General features: G+C 44.3%; 1 long non-coding RNA gene across 1 annotated transcript; it reads right to left on the reverse strand.

The window, feature by feature from the left end:
- Positions 1 to 381: 381 nt before the first annotated feature.
- Positions 382 to 9,286, reverse strand: LOC120989480. The gene is made up of 4 exons (XR_005776267.1): positions 9,133 to 9,286; positions 4,333 to 4,387; positions 2,037 to 2,132; positions 382 to 560 (listed from the first exon to the last, which is right to left on the reverse strand). It is a non-coding gene; the product is annotated as an uncharacterized LOC120989480 (long non-coding RNA).
- Positions 9,287 to 17,348: the final 8,062 nt, after the last annotated feature.

The raw sequence follows: 17,348 nt of genomic DNA on the forward strand, positions 1-17,348 counted from the left end.
TGCCCATACTGTGGACCATAATGTACAGGCACCAGTCATGTGAAACCCATATTGCGGCGCGGCCCCTTTGACTTAAATGGGTCCGCGATCCACAATATATGGCAAAAGATAAGACAGGTCCTATCTTTTGCAGTGCAGAGGCATGGACCCCAAAGCCCATGTAAACGCTTCCAATCCATGCCTCCGCTCCTTATCTTGCAGATTGTGGCCCCTTTTTGGGCCCCAAGACTGGCGTTTGTAACACTAGTCTTAGTATATCTTACCCACTGTGTTTAGAAAGTGTTCCTAGTACTGTAATGTTTAAACACAAGGTTAGTTTTTCAACAAGTTTTCACAGCTCTACATGTCACCGTGAAACACTTTACACTTGTCTATTCACAGTCAGCTGCATAACAGTTGGAATTTTTATTACATGTTTCACATATATTTGAAGCACATTTACAAAAGAAGTCCTCTGAACAGTTTATGCAAGAATGGTAATTGACTGCAGTGTCCCTGGGAAGTTTATTGAAGAAGATCCCGCTGGGAATAATATCATTTCAGTATGGTGTCTTCTTGGGCTGTAGTAAAATAAGAAAATAAGACCATGATTTAAACTATTTCTACAATATTTTAGTATCCAGTTATAAGTAACTGTCCACTTCATACATACAAGTTTCTAAAAGGTTGCCTTTCAAGAAGCACATTTAATGCAGTCCCTCCAAAGCTAGATGTAACTCTCCCCTGACCCTGGTCAGTTTTGTCCCAGAACAAGAGATGCTATATTAGATCTGACTGGTGGCGGTCCGATGCCCTGCACTGGAATCAGTGCCGCAACTATATAGCTCTGTACATTGTGTGGTGGATGGAGCTAGTGACTGCAGACCATGACTGCTTATCCTGAGGACAGGCCATCAATATTAAAATACCAGAAAACCCCTTTAAATGGGTTCTCCGGGAACTAAGAAAATAAAAATTCTTAAATATTACTTTATTATAAATATATTCCCAAATACTTTTAGTTATAATGTCTCGTTTTGTCTAGGGAGCAATAATTAGGAGAAATAAAATGGCCACCGTCCTAGTAGTACACACAAAACCTGTCCTAATCACACAGCAGCACAAGTTACTTCAGGACACTGAGCTAAAGAGCTGTCTTATCCTCCTCTCTGCTCTACTTGTCAGGATTATGATCCTGAATATAGCTGAATCTCTGTAGGAAAGGAGTTCATTAGGAGACATGAGGTACAGAGAGGAGGGTGGGGATGTAGTAATGAGCAGCAGCTCTTGTATGCAGTCTCCATTATCACAGTCTGTCCTGTCCATCCTCTCTGTACTTCATGTCTCCTCATGAACTCCAATCCCACAGAGATTTAGCTGAAGATCATCTGTGTTCAGGATAATCCCTGACAAGCAGAGCAGAGAGAAGGATGAGGCAGCTCTTTGCCTCGGTGTTGTGAAGTAACTTGTTCGGCTGTGTGATTAGGACAAAAAATTTAAGTGCCGATGTGTGTTGTGTTTTTATGGCGTTTTACGTGGTACTTTTGCACCAATGTATGTTCTGCACATTGTTCTGCAGAGGGAAAAGCCGCTGAGCTTTATAAACTACACTTTGAATAGAGATGTGCTTCCTGCATTGGAGGTTCCAGGACACAGCCGATTGGTGGGGGTGCAGGGTGTCACCCCACCACCCATCAGATATTGATGACCTATTCTGAGCACATCTCATCAGTATCAGGAGCCTGGAAACCCCCTTTAAGGCTACAGCAACGTTTTTCCAATTTTTTAATCTCTGCATTTGAAAAGCCATAAAATTACATTTTTCTGTCCACATAGCCATAAGTGCTTGTCCTACGTGGCATGAGTAGTATTTTTTAATGTCACTCTTTTGAGATGCCTTTACTGTATTGTGTCCCACAAGAGAGCAGCTCTCGATATGTAGGACTCAGCCCATCTATGGGCTTTTCATGTAAATGTCTGTCATGTAAACCATAAACCAATATACAGAGGTTTGTCAAGCTGAGGCACAATCTTTAACAAAGTACGTTCATACACACCTGCCAATTCTCTTGCAATGCGTGCCGCTTCCTCCTGCTTCTTTTTTTCCTCTGCTTCTATCCTTCTGTCCTCCTCAGCAAATGGTTTTAAATATGCTGAATGATGGAATTAAAAAAATACATTTACAAAATGTCTTAAAATGAATCTGTCACTACTATTCTTGTAATAAGATCCAACATGAAATATTTTACATAAAGGATTCCGGTACATGTAGATGACTTTTCAGAATAAGCTCTTACGTGCGTGTAGTTTTCCCCTCTGGAGGTTCCATGGGGGACGTTTATTAAGCTATTTATGCAACAATAGTGGCGTTAAAAAGCTGCAAATTATGGCGCATGGCATATCTGCATCAAAATTTACAAAATTGGAGAAATGATCAAAAAGTTGCAAAGTGGTGTGAAGAGGGATGGGGCTTTGCATCGGCCCGCAGTATTTACTATAATTTAAGCTGGAAACTGGCGCAAGACATAGCTGAAGTTTGTGGCACATGGAGGGCTAGAGATGCAACAAATTTATCAAAAGGTATCTGTCTCTTAATAAATTAGGCGCATCTCACTCCGGCGCAGGGAGATCAAGACTGGTGTACGGGAATGCCAGTCTTGATAGAGACTGGCTGCTATTCTATACAAATCACACAGAGAAGAGATGACTCTGCTCCCCTCTTTCTCTGTAACACACACAAAGGCAGCAGGAAGACATTTTACAGCAGTCCGAGGCAATGCAGTTGTGAATCCAACTCTGGGGCAAGACAGAAAACTTACTAGAGTCAGCAGGAGTGTGTTTCCCTCTAGCAGCTCTCTTCTCCTTCTCCCATCTCCTACTGCATGTAACCTGATCCCTCATTGAACTGATAATCCTAATTTGTCAACATGGATTTCAGTTGTCAGTTGAGTAATTGGTCAGTAAATGAGGTGGGGGAATAAGTGGCTCATAACAGGAGAAAGAGGGTATTTTATTGGATAAGATATATTACAATAATTATCTACACGAAGTCCCCAAGATAAAAGTCATCACTGAAGCCAATCATTGGCTGCAGTGGTACATACAACTATGTCTATGCCTTGGCCAGAAGAAAACATACCAGTGACCAGAAGTGGAGCCAGTGAGCAGGACCAGAGGAGCAGAAAGTTAAGTATGTATAAATCTTTCAGTGGGTGATTCAGGCTAGGAGCCTTTAATAGTTCAAGGCCTGTACTTAAATACCCTCTTTCAGCTAAGTTGTGAGCAGAAGACACTTTGAGCAGTACGCACTTTTCCGTCGCTCCACTGATTCTACAATCTCATTAAGAGTGGCCAGCGGGCTCTTCCTCTGTCAAGACTGGATATGTTCCTTCTTGTTCAGCTACATATTGAAGTTGTCAGTGAACAGGAATAAAGAGGAACACATCCAGTTGAGGCGTCAGAGGAAGAGTCCGCAGACAGCCGGGAAGTCCAGCTGGGACTGGGATCATAGAATCGGCAGAGCAACGGAAAGGCTCATTGGCAGCACGGTGGCTCATTGGTTAATATTAGTGCCTTGGAATGCTGGGGTCCTGGGTTCAAATCCAAGGACAACATCTGCGTGGAGTTTGTATGTTCTCCCTGTGTTTGCGTGGGTTTCCTCCGAGTACTCCGGTTTCCTCCCACACTCCAAAGACATACTGATAGAGAGCTTAGATTGTGAGCCCCATTGGGGACAGCCCAATGCTAATGTATGTAAAACGCTGCAGAATACAGGCCCGGAGAACCCTTTTAATGATTCCTGGAAAACCACTTGAAGGTCAACTTACAAAGGAGAAAGTATCTTGGGTGGTGAAGAGTCATGTTTTAGGGTGATACATATGACCTAACTGTCTAAAAGCAGAGTACTAGTATTTTATACAAGGAAATATACACTTTTTACAACTGACTGATTAGCCTCTACAGTAAATTTAGGTTCAAGCACACCCCTGATGAAGTACCGTAAGATGGTAAGGTACAACAACAAGTCCCCGAGACTGGAGAAACAAATCATTGCCTAAAGAGGTCTAGTCTATGATATTAGTGTCTATATCTTTGCACGGTGCGCCTTATGTCACCAGACAAGCTGGCATAGTGGATTCCTAAGAGCGAGCCGCTATGTCTGCAGCATGTCAATTTATGCAATAGAGAGGGTGCCATTCATAGCCATTTCCTCAGGCAAAGATCATGTAATTCACACGGTGTTTGCCATGGATTCACAGCAATACCCACAGTGGACTGTCTACTGTATTTTAGGCCCCGTGTGGATGTCCCCTAAAAGAATGAGACAGCTTCAGTCACAAAGTGAATACTTACAGAACCTTGCACTTCCATATGCCATCCCAAGCAACAGTGCAGAGTATCTGGCAAACTAGAAGATAAGAACAAAGCGTTAGGGACTTGCATTTAATTTGGCTAAAATTATCCAGATAATGGTAAAGCTTTGTAGATCAATTATAAGAGGTTTTCCAGGATCGGGAAAAATGTGTCCAATGAGATAAAATACTAAAAGATGCAGTACTCAGCTGCTGTACACCACTAAGGCTGCAAGCTACGTGTTTATCGACATGGCGTCACTGCTGAGCCATGTAACAAAGCGCTGGAACAACAAGGAGTATTGAGTCTTATTTTATACCATTTCTTCTCTCTTGGGCTAATTTTGCTTGATCCTGGAAACCCCCTTAAATTGACATGTTTTTTGTATAATAAGCCACCTTTATCTAGTAAAGCTAACCCCCAGTTTTCTAGGAATGGAAAACAAAGTTAGATGAATGTATTGCCGGCCTCGGCTGAAGCTCTGAGGTGGCACACTACTGGTAGCCTCACCTTTAGGTACCCTTGCTATACACATTACCTGATACAGGCCCAGTATAGGATTGTAGTGGACATTAGTGTAATCGGTATAAGATTTTTATTTGTTCAGCTACCAACAATTTTGGTTTTCTTTTGAGGCCAATGTAGGTTTGTTTGTTTTTTTAGATCATATTTATACACTTTTTAGAGCTAGATGATTTATTTTTTGTGCGTGGTAATGAAAAAAAACACGTTATTCTACTATTGTCTTTTTGCACTTCAAATTTACTACATTCACCAAGCGACATAATAAGCATGTTATGGCACAGTACGATGAGGGCGATACCAAATAGGTATAGTTTTTATTTGGGGGTTTTTACCCTTCAACCTTTGCACAATAGTAACATCTCTTGCAAAAACAATAGGGTTTATTTTATGTTATTGCATTCCAAGAGTCAGAACTTCTTCATTTTTCATCCAATGTAGTGTCTGCCTGGTAGGGTAATGTTACTCATCATAAGGTAACCCTTGTAATACACATTACGGTGGTCAAGATGACACAAAAAACAACAACCCTTCTTTAAATGCATTTTAACCCCTTAGTGACATGATAAAAAGAACGGGTCACCAGGATCTTGGACTATTATCTGCAATAATACATGAGTGGTAATGTGGATAGAGTCCGCATCGCTATTTTTATTTTATTTTTTCCCACTGCACCCCATGTCCCCGCTGTGAGTGTTTCAAGTTGTCCGGGCTGCTGAGAGGGGTCCTCTCCATTATGAGAGCACAGCAGTCCGGACTGTGTATTTTACCACAGCTTTCAGCGCTGACAATAGAGGAAATGCTGATCTGGACTCCTTATGTGCAGTACTAGTCATGTATTACTGCAGATAATAGGTTGGTTTTGTTTTAAACCTGACAAAGCTGCATAAAACCAGAGATACAGCCTTCAAATATCATGCTGGAATGAGTGCTGCAGCTTTATGCAGCTCTCACTGGGACCCATTTCTGTGGAAAGCCTTAGGCTGGGTTCACACGGGCGTTGCGGGAAAATGTGCGGGTGCGTTGTGGGAACACCTGCGATTTTTCTGCGCGAGTGCAAAACATTGTAATGCGTTTTGCACTCGCGTGAGAGAAAAATCGCGCATGTTTGGTACCCAAACCTCTTCACAGAAGTTCGTGCTTGGAATCGGTGTTCTGTAGATTGTATCATTTTCCCTTATAACATGGTTAGAAGGGAAAATAATAGCATTCTGAATACAGAATGCAGAGTAAAACAGCGCTGGAGGGGTTAAAAAATAAATAAAAAATACACTGCTCAAAAAAATAAAGGGAACACTTAAACAACACAATGTAACTCCAAGTCAATCACACTTCTGTGAAATCAAACTGTCCACTTAGGAAGCAACACTGAGTGACAATCAATTTCACATGCTGTTGTGCAAATGGGATAGACAACAGGTGGAAATTATAGGCAATTAGCAAGACACCCCCAATAAAGGAGTGGTTCTGCAGGTGGTGACCACAGACCACTTCTCAGTTCCTATGCTTCCTGGCTGATGTTATGGTCACTTTTGAATGCTAGCGGTGCTTTCACTCTAGTGGTAGCATGAGACGGAGTCTACAACCCACACAAGTGGCTCAGGTAGTGCAGCTTATCCAGGATGGCACATCAATGCGAGCTGTGGCAAGAAGGTTTGCTGTGTCTGTCAGCGTAGTGTCCAGAGCATGGAGGCGCTACCAGGAGACAGGCCAGTACATCAGGAGACGTGGAGGAGGCCGTAGGAGGGCAACAACCCAGCAGCAGGACCGCTACATCCGCCTTTGTGCAAGGAGGAGGAGGAGCACTGCCAGAGCCCTGCAAAATGACCTCCAGCAGGCCACAAATGTGCATGTGTCAGCTCAAACGGTCAGAAACAGACTCCATGAGGGCCCGACGTCCACAGGTGGGGGTTGTGCTTACAGCCCAACACCGTGCAGGACGTTTGGCATTTGCCAGAGAACACCAAGATTGGCAAATTCGCCACTGGCGCCCTGTGCTCTTCACAGATGAAAGCAGGTTCACACTGAGCACATGTGACAGAGTCTGGAGACGCCGTGGAGAACGTTCTGCTGACTGCAACATCCTCCAGCATGACCGGTTTGGCATTGGGTCAGTAATGGTGTGGGGTGGCATTTCTTTGGAGAGCCGCACAGCCCTTCATGTGCTCGCCAGAGGTAGCCTGACTGCCATTAGGTACCGAGATGAGATCCTCAGACCCCTTGTGAGACCATATGCTGGTGCGGTTGGCCCTGGGTTCCTCCTAATGCAAGACAATGCTAGACCTCATGTGGCTGGAGTGTGTCAGCAGTTCCTGCAAGACGAAGGCATTGATGCTATGGACTGGCCCGCCCGTTCCCCAGACCTGAATCCAATTGAGCTCATCTGGGACATCATGTCTCGCTCTATCCACCAACGTCACGTTGCTCCACAGACTGTCCAGGAGTTGGCAGATGCTTTAGTCCAGGTCTGGGAGGAGATCCCTTAGGAGACCGTCCGCCACCTCATCAGGAGCATGCACAGGCGTTGTAGGGAGGTCATACAGGCACGTGGAGGCCACACACACTACTGAGCCTCATTTTTGACTTGTTTTAAGGACATTACATCAAAGTTGGATCAGCCTGTAGTGTGTTGTTCCACTTTAATTTTGAGTGTGACTCCAAATCCAGACCTCCATGGGTTGAAAAATTTGATTTCCATTTTTTAATTTTTGTGTGATTTTGTTGTCAGCACATTCAACTATGTAAAGAACAAAGTATTTCAGAAGAATACTTAACTCAGATCTAGGATGTGTTATTTTTGTGTTCCCTTTATTTTTTTGAGCAGTGTAATTTAACTCCCCTTAGTCCACTTGATCGTGCAGACCGGCATCTCCTTCTTTCTCCTTTGTTGAACAGGACCTGTGGTGAGCATTAATTACAGGAACAGGACCTTTGATGACGTCACTCCGGTCATCACATGATCCATCACCATGGTAAAAGATCATGTGACGTACCATGTGATGACCGGAGTGACATCATCAAAGGTCCTGTTCCTGTAATTAATGCTCACCACAGGTCCTATTCAACAAAGGAGACAGAAGGAAATGCCGGGCCGCGATCAAGTGGACTAAGGCGAGTTAAATTATTTATTTATTTTTTTAACCCCTCCAGCGCTGTTTTACTATGCATTCTGTATTCAGAATGCTATTATTTTCCCTTATAACCATGTTATAAGGGAAAATAATAATGATCGGGTCTCCATCCCGATCGTCTCCTAGCAACCGTGCGTGAAAATCGCACTGCATCCGCACATGCATGCGGATGCTTGCGATTTTTACGCAACCCCATTCACTTCTATGGGGCCTGCGTTGCGTGAAAAACGCAGAATATAGAGCATGCTGCGATTTTCACGCAACGCACAAGTGATGCGTGAAAATCACCGCTCATGTGAACAGCCCCATAGAAATGAATGGGTCGGTATTCAGTGCGGGTGCAATGCGTTCAACTCACACATCGCATCCGCGCGGAATACTCGCCCGTGTGAAAGGGGCCTTGGGAGTGGAGGCTCCGCTGCAGCCACACTGTTCAGGTAAGTATTGCCCTTTGCTGCCTGCCCAGTGTTCAGGCACATGGGTGCGGTTTAGAAGGGGTTTGCTCAGTTATACATGACTGCTTTCTTCCAGAAACAGCCATGTTTTTCAGCGAGGGCTATTCCAGGTTTGGAATACTGGTGGCCTATGCTCAGGGTCGCTGTGGGCTCTCCATTGGTCGGAGGTTTGTAGCCCATTCCCCCCTTTCAAGTAAACAAGATGAAGCTGCATTACCCTGGAAGGCAACCCCCACTGATCTGATACCTGAGGATTAGACCATCAATGTGCTGAGCTTGAAACCCATCCTGTAAAGTGATGCTTGGCATTTCATGATGGGCACATATTCACTGCTAGCACATGGGGCTGTGGGCAATGTCAAACTCCTTGCCCTGTGAATTGATCAGCTGTGCAGGTCAGGCTGGAGTCCTTATCTCCTTCCATGATGTCTGTAGGGGAAATGTGACTATGAGCTGATCCCATCCATCAACACGCAGGGGAGGGACATTGGTGCCGCTGCCATTACCCTATAGGTCTATAGGGCCACCGCTCTCCACGACCTGCATGCAACATGCCCTCGGGATGACAGGCCAGAACACGGATGTCACCTCCAATGACCTTCCAATCAGGACCGCAGTTCTGAGCTTGCAGAGCTCGTCCGAGCCATCATTCCTGAGGCCGAGCACTGTCCCTACCATTCACTGGCACTCACCTTAATGGCCGGGGACACCTGCACCGGTGGAACCATCGTGTCTCCTCCAAGTGACACTGGGAGCGCAGAGCAGCCTGGGAGAGGAGGGTGGGCTGGAAAAGTCCGTAAGTCCTTGCGTCTGACGTCACCGGAAGTCGCTTATACGTAGCGACGCATCGGTGCTCCGCCTCTTACGTATGACGTTTTATGTCTCCTCCAGTCTCAGCTGGTTGTGCGGAAGCTTCATACCCTATAAGGCATGAGAAGGAAGCAGTCACTGTGGAGGACCCCTAGTGGTCAGCTCCTGGACAGAAGTAGTGTGTGGACTGCTCACAGTGCTTTGGCTGCCTCTACACTGCAGACTAAAAGGAAGCCATTCTGTTGTACCGGTATTATATTAACCCCTTAAGGACACAGCCTTTTTTTCACCTTAAGGACTTGGCCATTTTTTGCAAATCTGACCAGTGTCACTTTAAGTGGTGATAACTTTAAAACGCTTTGACTTATCCAGGCCATTCTGAGATAGTTTTTTCATCACATATTGTACTTCATGACACTGGTAAAATGAAGTAAAAAAAATATATTTTTTTTGCACCAAAAAAATACCTAATTTACAAAATATTTTGAAAAATTAGCAAATTTCAAAGTTTTAGTTTCTCTACTTCTGTAATACATAGTAATACCCCCAAAAATAGTGATGACTTTACATTCCCCATATGTCTACTTCATGCTTGAATTATTTTGGGAATGACATTTTAATTTTTGGGGATGTTATAAGGCTTAGAAGTTTAGAAGCAAATCTTGAAATTTTTTAGAAATTTACAAAAACTAAATTTTTAGGGACCAGTTCAGGTCTTAAGTCACTTTGCGAGGCTTACATAATAGAAACCACCCAAAAATGACCCCATCTAAGAAACTACACCCCTCAAGGTATTCAAAACTGATTTTGCATACGTTGTTAACCCTTTAGGTGTTGCACAAGAGTTATTGGCAAATGGCGATGAAATTTGAGAATTTCATTTTTTTGCCTAATTTTCCATTTTAACCCATTTTTTCCACTAACAAAGCAAGGGTTAACAGCCAAACAAGACTGTATCTTTATTGCCCTGACTCTGCTGTTTACAGAGACACCCCATATGTGGCCGTAAACTACTGTACGGCCACACAGCGGGGCGTAGAGTGAAAGGAGCGCCATATGGTTTTTGGAGGGCTGATTTTGCTGGACTGTTTTTTTTGACACCATGTCCCATTTGAAGCCCCCCTGATGCACCCCTAGAGTAGAAACTCCATAAAAGTGACCCCATCTAAGAAACTAGACCCCTCAAGGTATTCAAAACTGATTTTACAAACTTTGTTAACCCTTTAGGTGTTGCACAAGATTTAATGGAAAATACAATTTCAAAATTTCACTTTTTTGGCAGATTTTCCATTTTAATATTTTTTTTCCAGTAACAAAGCAAAGGTTAACAGCCAAACAAAACTCATTATTTATGGCCCTGATTCTGTAGTTTACAGAAACACCCCATATGTGGTCGTAAACTGCTGTACAGGCACACGGCAGGGCGCAGAAGGAAAGGAATGCCATACGGTTTTTGGAAGGCAGGTTTTGCTGGACTGTTTTTTTTTACACCATGTCCCATTTGAAGCCCCCCTGATGCACCCCTAGAGTAGAAACTCCAAAAAAGTGACCCCATTTTAGAAACTACGGGATAGGTTGGCAGTTTTGTTGGTACTAGTTTAGGGTACATATGATTTTTGGTTGCTCTATATTACACTTTTTGTGCGGCAAGGTAACAAGAAATAGCTTTTTTGGCACCGTTTTTTTTTTTTGCTATTTACAACATTCATCTGACAGGTTAGATCATGTGGTAATTTTATAAAGCAGGTTGTCACGGACGCGGCGATACCTAATATGTATACAATTTTTTTTATTTATGTAAGTTTTACACAATGATTTCATTTTTAAAACAAAAAAAATGTTTTAGTGTCTCCATAGTCTAAGAGCCATAGTTTTTTCAGTTTTTGGGCGATTATCTTAAGTAGGGTCTAATTTTTTGCGGGATGAGATGACGGTTTGATTGGCATCTATTTTGGGGTGCATATGACTTTTTGATTGCTTGCTATAACACTTTTTGTGACGTAAGATTACAAAAAATGGCTTTTTTTTTACACCGTTTTTATTTTTATTTTTTTACGGTGGTCATCTGAGGGGTTAGATCATGTGATATTTTTATAGAGCCGGTCGATACGGACGCGGCGATACCTAATACGTATACTTTTTTTTTATTTATGTAAGTTTTACACAATAATTTCATTTTTGAAACAAAAAAAATCATGTTTTAGTGTTTCCATAGTCTAAGAGCCATAGTTTTTTCAGTTTTTGGGCGATTATCTTGGGTAGGGTATGATTTTTGCGGGATGAGATGACGGTTTGATTGTTACAATTTTGGCGTACATGCGACTTTTTTGATCACTTTTATTACCTTTTTTGGGAAGTAAGGTGGGCAAAATTTCAATTTCATCATAGTTTTTTATTTTTATAGCGTTCACCGTTCGGGTAAAGTAACATGACCGTTTTATAGATCAGGTCGTTACGGACGCGGCGATACCAAACATGTGTAGGGAATTTTATTTTTTTCATTTTTAATCAGTGATAAATGTGTTTTTGGATTTTTACTTTATTTTCACTTTTATTCACTTTTTTTTGGACGCAGACCCACTTGGTTCTTGAAGATCCAGTGGGTCTGATGTCTGTATAATACAGTACAGTACAATATATATTGTACTGTACTGTATTTTACACTTTGTCTGAACAGATCTATGCCTTTTAGCACAGATCTGTTCAGTACCATGGACAGCAGGATGCCTGAGAGGCGTCCTGTTGCCATGGGAACCTTCCTCGTCTGCTCAGTACTGGCCAGAACTGCGCAGACGGGGAAGGGTAAGGAAGGGATCTGTCGGGGGGCTGTCTGGGGGCCCTCTCCCTCTCCATTGGGGGGCTGCAAAGGCACAGCAGCCCCCCGATGGGAGAGGGAGGGAGCTCCCTGAGCTGTTAACCTTTTCCATACAGCGGTCCGTACGGCACCCTGGTATACCCACTAGACGCCAACAATGATTCAAGGGGAGACGGACGGGGGATCGCGATCCCGCCTGCCGCGCCGCCCGCACTGCCCGCAACCCTCCCCCTGCACCTCCCACCGGGCTAAAATCATGCAGGGGTGCAGGGGGGGGATACAGATATATTTTAGAAATACTAAAGTTTCTGATCCCCGCGGTCAGGGACCGCGGGGATCAGAAACTGCAGAAATCGCAGCAAACCGCAGGTCTGAATTGACCTGCGGTTTGCCGCGATCGCCGACATGGGGGGGTCTCGGGACCCCCCCGCGCATTTAGCCTAGGTGCCTGCTCAATGATTTGAGCAGGCACCGTGTTCCGATCACTGCCAGCCGGCCGGCAGTGATCGGAACAACACATGACGTACCGGTACGTCATGTGTCCTTAAGGACTCGGGAAACATGCCGTACCGGTACGTCATGTGTCCTTAAGGGGTTAACATAGAAGGATGAAGTGTAATATGAGGCTTTATAGGAGACCTTATGGCCACATGTAGCTGATTTTCCACGGCAGGTTTTCCAGTGGATTTGAGCATTGGATTTCCGCAGCATACATTGACGCGTCGTGCGGATGTAATATCCACAGAGTAGCTAAAGTTTCTTCAACTGTTCACCAGTTCACTAGTACTCTACAACAGTGCTGATTTACAGCATGCAAATCCAAGGCAGCATACCCGTCATATGTGGGCAGTCACAGCTGGCTACAATGTAGTGGGCATAGATCCCACATATATTATATTACAAGATCCGTGGCCGTGCCGCTGATGAGCACAAGGATTTGCCCCCATTGCCATCCAGTGTGGCTAATTCTCTGCATTTCCTCAGCACAGTCAAATATTTCTGTAGCATGTGATTGGGGTGTCAGAAACCCCTCACTCCCAAACACAGACTGCACCCTTCTGCTGCTCTATGGTTTTCTTCCATATGAGACTCCGTGACCACCCATTGCTTCCCAACTCCTCGGCATGCCCCCTAATACAGACTTGCACCCCATAACCCATCTACAGCACTCCAGGACTGCTCTAACTGTGCCCTCCCTCTCACAGACTGCTCTCCAAGTCTTCTTTTCTCACAATACTGATCCTCATGATTCCCATAGAAACTCCTTCCGCATACCGAGACCACAGACTTCTGCAAAGTGCTTCCCACTCAGCTTCTTAAGGTCCTACCATGGTGTCCCCCTTTGGCAAACTACACGCCATGACATCTTACAATCTACCAACCTCAGAAACTGCACTCCACATCCACCCTTACACAGCACTTCAAAACTGCAATACAACCCATGGCCACCAACAACATGCCTCCCTTCAAAGACTGCACCCCACTAGCCCTCTCTGGTGTACCCCCTTGCAGTCTTACACTCCATGACCAGCCACTGTTTCTCGACTGCATGCCCAACCCCTCTCAAACTGCACCCCCCACCCCACATTGCCTTGCACCCCAAAACCACAAAATAAGCCTTTGCCCCTGACTGCTCCTGATGACATCACACTCTTGTGGACTGTTAACCCATTTGTCTGATCCTTATGGGTCCTACACAATGCTCCCCATAGATACCCTTCCCGCATGAGCTGATCACTGTGCCATAATCCCACACCATTCTGCTGGAAGAGGGTGCTCTTCCTGTATAACATAGTCATAAACATGAACCTGGCGCTACATGACCCTTGGTATCAGACTTTGTTCTGGAAACTCTATTCTAGTATCTACCATATTCCAGAAGGACCTGGTCCTTACCAATGATGGGAAAATAAATGATAAAACATGTATGTGTCATTAATACATATCATACTACCGCTTTATCTGAATGTCCTGTATGGCTATGGCTCCACAACTTCTGCTGATGTGATATTTGCAGTAACTCTCTGGTTACTGGGCAATCTCAATATTTTCTTATTAGTAAATGTTGCATAAAAAATGGTTGGAAATGTTGTACTTGTCGCAAGTCATCCATGCCATCTTCCCACCTAGGGAAACATTGAGATTGCATGACAGTTACAGTAATGTGATTTTACCATACCGGATTCACATGTAAAGGTCCATGCAGTCCTGTCATATACATGATGAAGGTTCATTGGAATGATTGGATCAGAAGGACCTTTCTGGTGATGTAATTTAGACTAGTATTCTTGGCGTAGGCCACAGGGCCTGAACAGACTCTACACAGGGTGCCTTGATACACCCCTCAGGAATAATAAAATCTCATATGTAGAAATAAGCATGAGCCTTTTTGCACAGTGTAAGGCCTCATGCAGACGGCCGTTGTTATGGTCCGCATCCGAGCCGCAGTTTTGGCGGCTCGGATGCGGACCCATTTACTTTAATGGGGCCGCAAAAGATGCGGACAGCACTCCGTGTGCTGTCCGCATCCGTTGCTCTGTTCCGTGGTCCGCAAAAAAATATATAACCTGTCCTATTCTTGTCCGCATTTTGCAGACTAGAATAGGCAGTTTTTAATGGCTGTCCGTGCCGTTCCGCAAATTGCGGAACGCACACAGATGCCATCCGTGTTTTGCGGATCCGCGGTTTGCAGACCACAAAACACACAACGGTCATGTGCATAAGGCCATATTCTGCGTTTTTCACGCAGCCCTGGCCCCATAGAAGTGAATGCGTCTTCAGTGAAAAACGCATTGCATCCGCAAGCAGGTGCGGATGCAATGCATTTTTCACTGATGGTTGCTAGATGTTGTTTGTAAACCTTCAGTTTTTTATCACGCACGTGAAAAATGCATCAAAATGCATTGCACCCGCTCGGAAAAAAATGAATAACTGAACGCAATCGCAGACAAAACTGACTGAACTTGCTTGCAAAATGGTGCGAGTTTCACTGAACGCACCCTGAACGCATCCGGAGCCAATCTGTCACGCTCGTGTCAAAGAGGCCTAAAATTGTTTGTACCGGCGTCTGTGATGCTTATACAAACCATATTGCGACCTCTGGGTGTATTCCTTGTATGTAGTGGTAAATACATACCAAAAGTGGACCAAGGAGGGTCCAGGCTCATTGATGTAGCCCAAGTAGCTGAAAAAAGGTCTATACTAGCTATGAAACAAAGGTGTTAGAATACACAGTGCTTCACAGCTGGCTGTGTTTGGGGCCGCAGAACAGTCATACTGCCTGAAAGGATTTGGACCTTTCTGGACCTCTACGACCACCTTGGTTTGATGTCACTGACGTCAGGAGAGATGTTTCTCAGTTGGCAATAACAGACACGCACACAGGCAATCACTGAGAAACACTCTATGTATCTTATACTCTAAATATAGGTATGCGTCAAACCAAGGTAGGTCAGTCTCCCGGAGACTGTTCTCTTACATGTACTTCTGGTACAAAAAAAAATCTCTGTCGACAGTTAGATAAAGTAAATAGACCTCCCGGAGAATCTATGGTGTGTCCCTGACACACAACAACTTACGGAATGGATCATGTGATCCTATGATGTGTCCCTGACACAAAACAAATCTCCCGGAGATTTTTTTCCGTGCATGGCACTCCAAGTGCCGTCCTTATTCATGAAAGTACTCCAAGTACTCATTATAAACTCGCGGAGTTTATTTTTAAGGCTTAACAATGTATCCCGGATACATAATAAAACTCACGGGTAGAGATGTGGCCAGTGCCCTCGTACCCGGCAGTGGACAAAAGGGATGTCTCTCTTACCGGACATGAGGATGGCCTTCTCTATCCCGGAACGGAGCCCCCAACTGAAAGGATTTGGACCTTTCTGGACCTCTACGACCACCTTGGTTTGATGTCACTGACGTCAGGAGAGATGTTTCTCAGTTGGCAATAACAGACACACACACAGGCAATCACTGAGAAACACTCTGATTTTATTATGCTATTGCTTGGCCTCATATAGGCAACAGAAAAGTTTGCACAACAACAGCGTTAAACCAATCATAAAATGATAAACATTGACGCCCATACAGATACAATTGGAACATCCCTTTTATGGGTATGTAATACGTCACATATAAGAACGTACGTTGTTGTGCCGAATGACCCTGAGTGAATTAGAACATTTGTTCTAATTCTGGGAGATTCCCAGAATCTGTCCTAAGACAGATAAGTGAACCTAACTCACAGGGGGGGATGTGAAGTGCGTAGGTGAGATATTATAACAATTCTGTACATCATAGAGAAGACAAGATGGAGTCACATTTGCCTTCACTGCCCATAGTGACTCTGTCCACTGCTGAAAGTGCCTACAATGTTCATGTGAAGTGAGCCGTGGAGCAATGGAAGAAGGTGACCTGGTTTGATTAGTCACTTTATACATGATGTAAAGCTTGTTTGCAGAGATAGTGTAAAGCTCTAGGCAATATTCTGCTAGCTCAGCCCGGCTTCTCTTCTGTCTCCTTCTTTGCTGATTGCAGGAAAAAGACCTGTGGTGACGTCACTCCGGTCATCACATGGTCCATCACATGATCCATCACCATGGTAAAAGATCATGTGATGGATCATGTGATGACCGGAGTGACGTCACCACAGGTCCTTTTCCTGCAATCAGCAAAGAAGAAGACAGAAGAGAAGCCGGGTTGCGCGATCAAGTGGACTAAGGTGAGTTTAATTATTATTTTATTATTTTTAACCCCTCCAGCGCTATTTTACTATGCATTCTGTATTCAGAATGCTATTATTTTCCCTTATAACCATGTTATAAGGGAAAATAATAATGATCGGGTCTCCATCCCGATCGTCTCCTAGCAACCGTGCGTGAAAATCGCACCGCATCCACACCTGCTTGCGGATGCTTGCGATTTTCACGCAGCCCTCATTTATTTCTATGGGGCCTGTGTTAAGTGAAAAACGCACAAAGAGGAGCATGCTGCGACTTTCACACAACGCACAAGTGATGCGTGAAAATCACCACTCGTGTGCACAGCCCCATAGAAATGAATGGGTCATAATTCAGTGCGGGTGCAATGCGTTTAACTCATGCATCGCATCCGCGCGGAATACTCGCCCGTGTGAAAGGGGCCTTAGTCTTTTGGTGTAACAAGCATTGATATATTCTTGAGACCAGTTTCTTCCCTGGCGTTAATTTAGTAATATTGAACGGCTGTGGTAGGGCATTTATTTGTATTCCTTTTCCTATCGTCTTATTTAGTACTTGT

The sequence above is a fragment of the Bufo bufo genome, chromosome 2 (assembly GCF_905171765.1).
Source record: "Bufo bufo chromosome 2, aBufBuf1.1, whole genome shotgun sequence".
In the NCBI taxonomy this organism is placed as follows: Eukaryota; Metazoa; Chordata; class Amphibia; order Anura; family Bufonidae; genus Bufo; species Bufo bufo.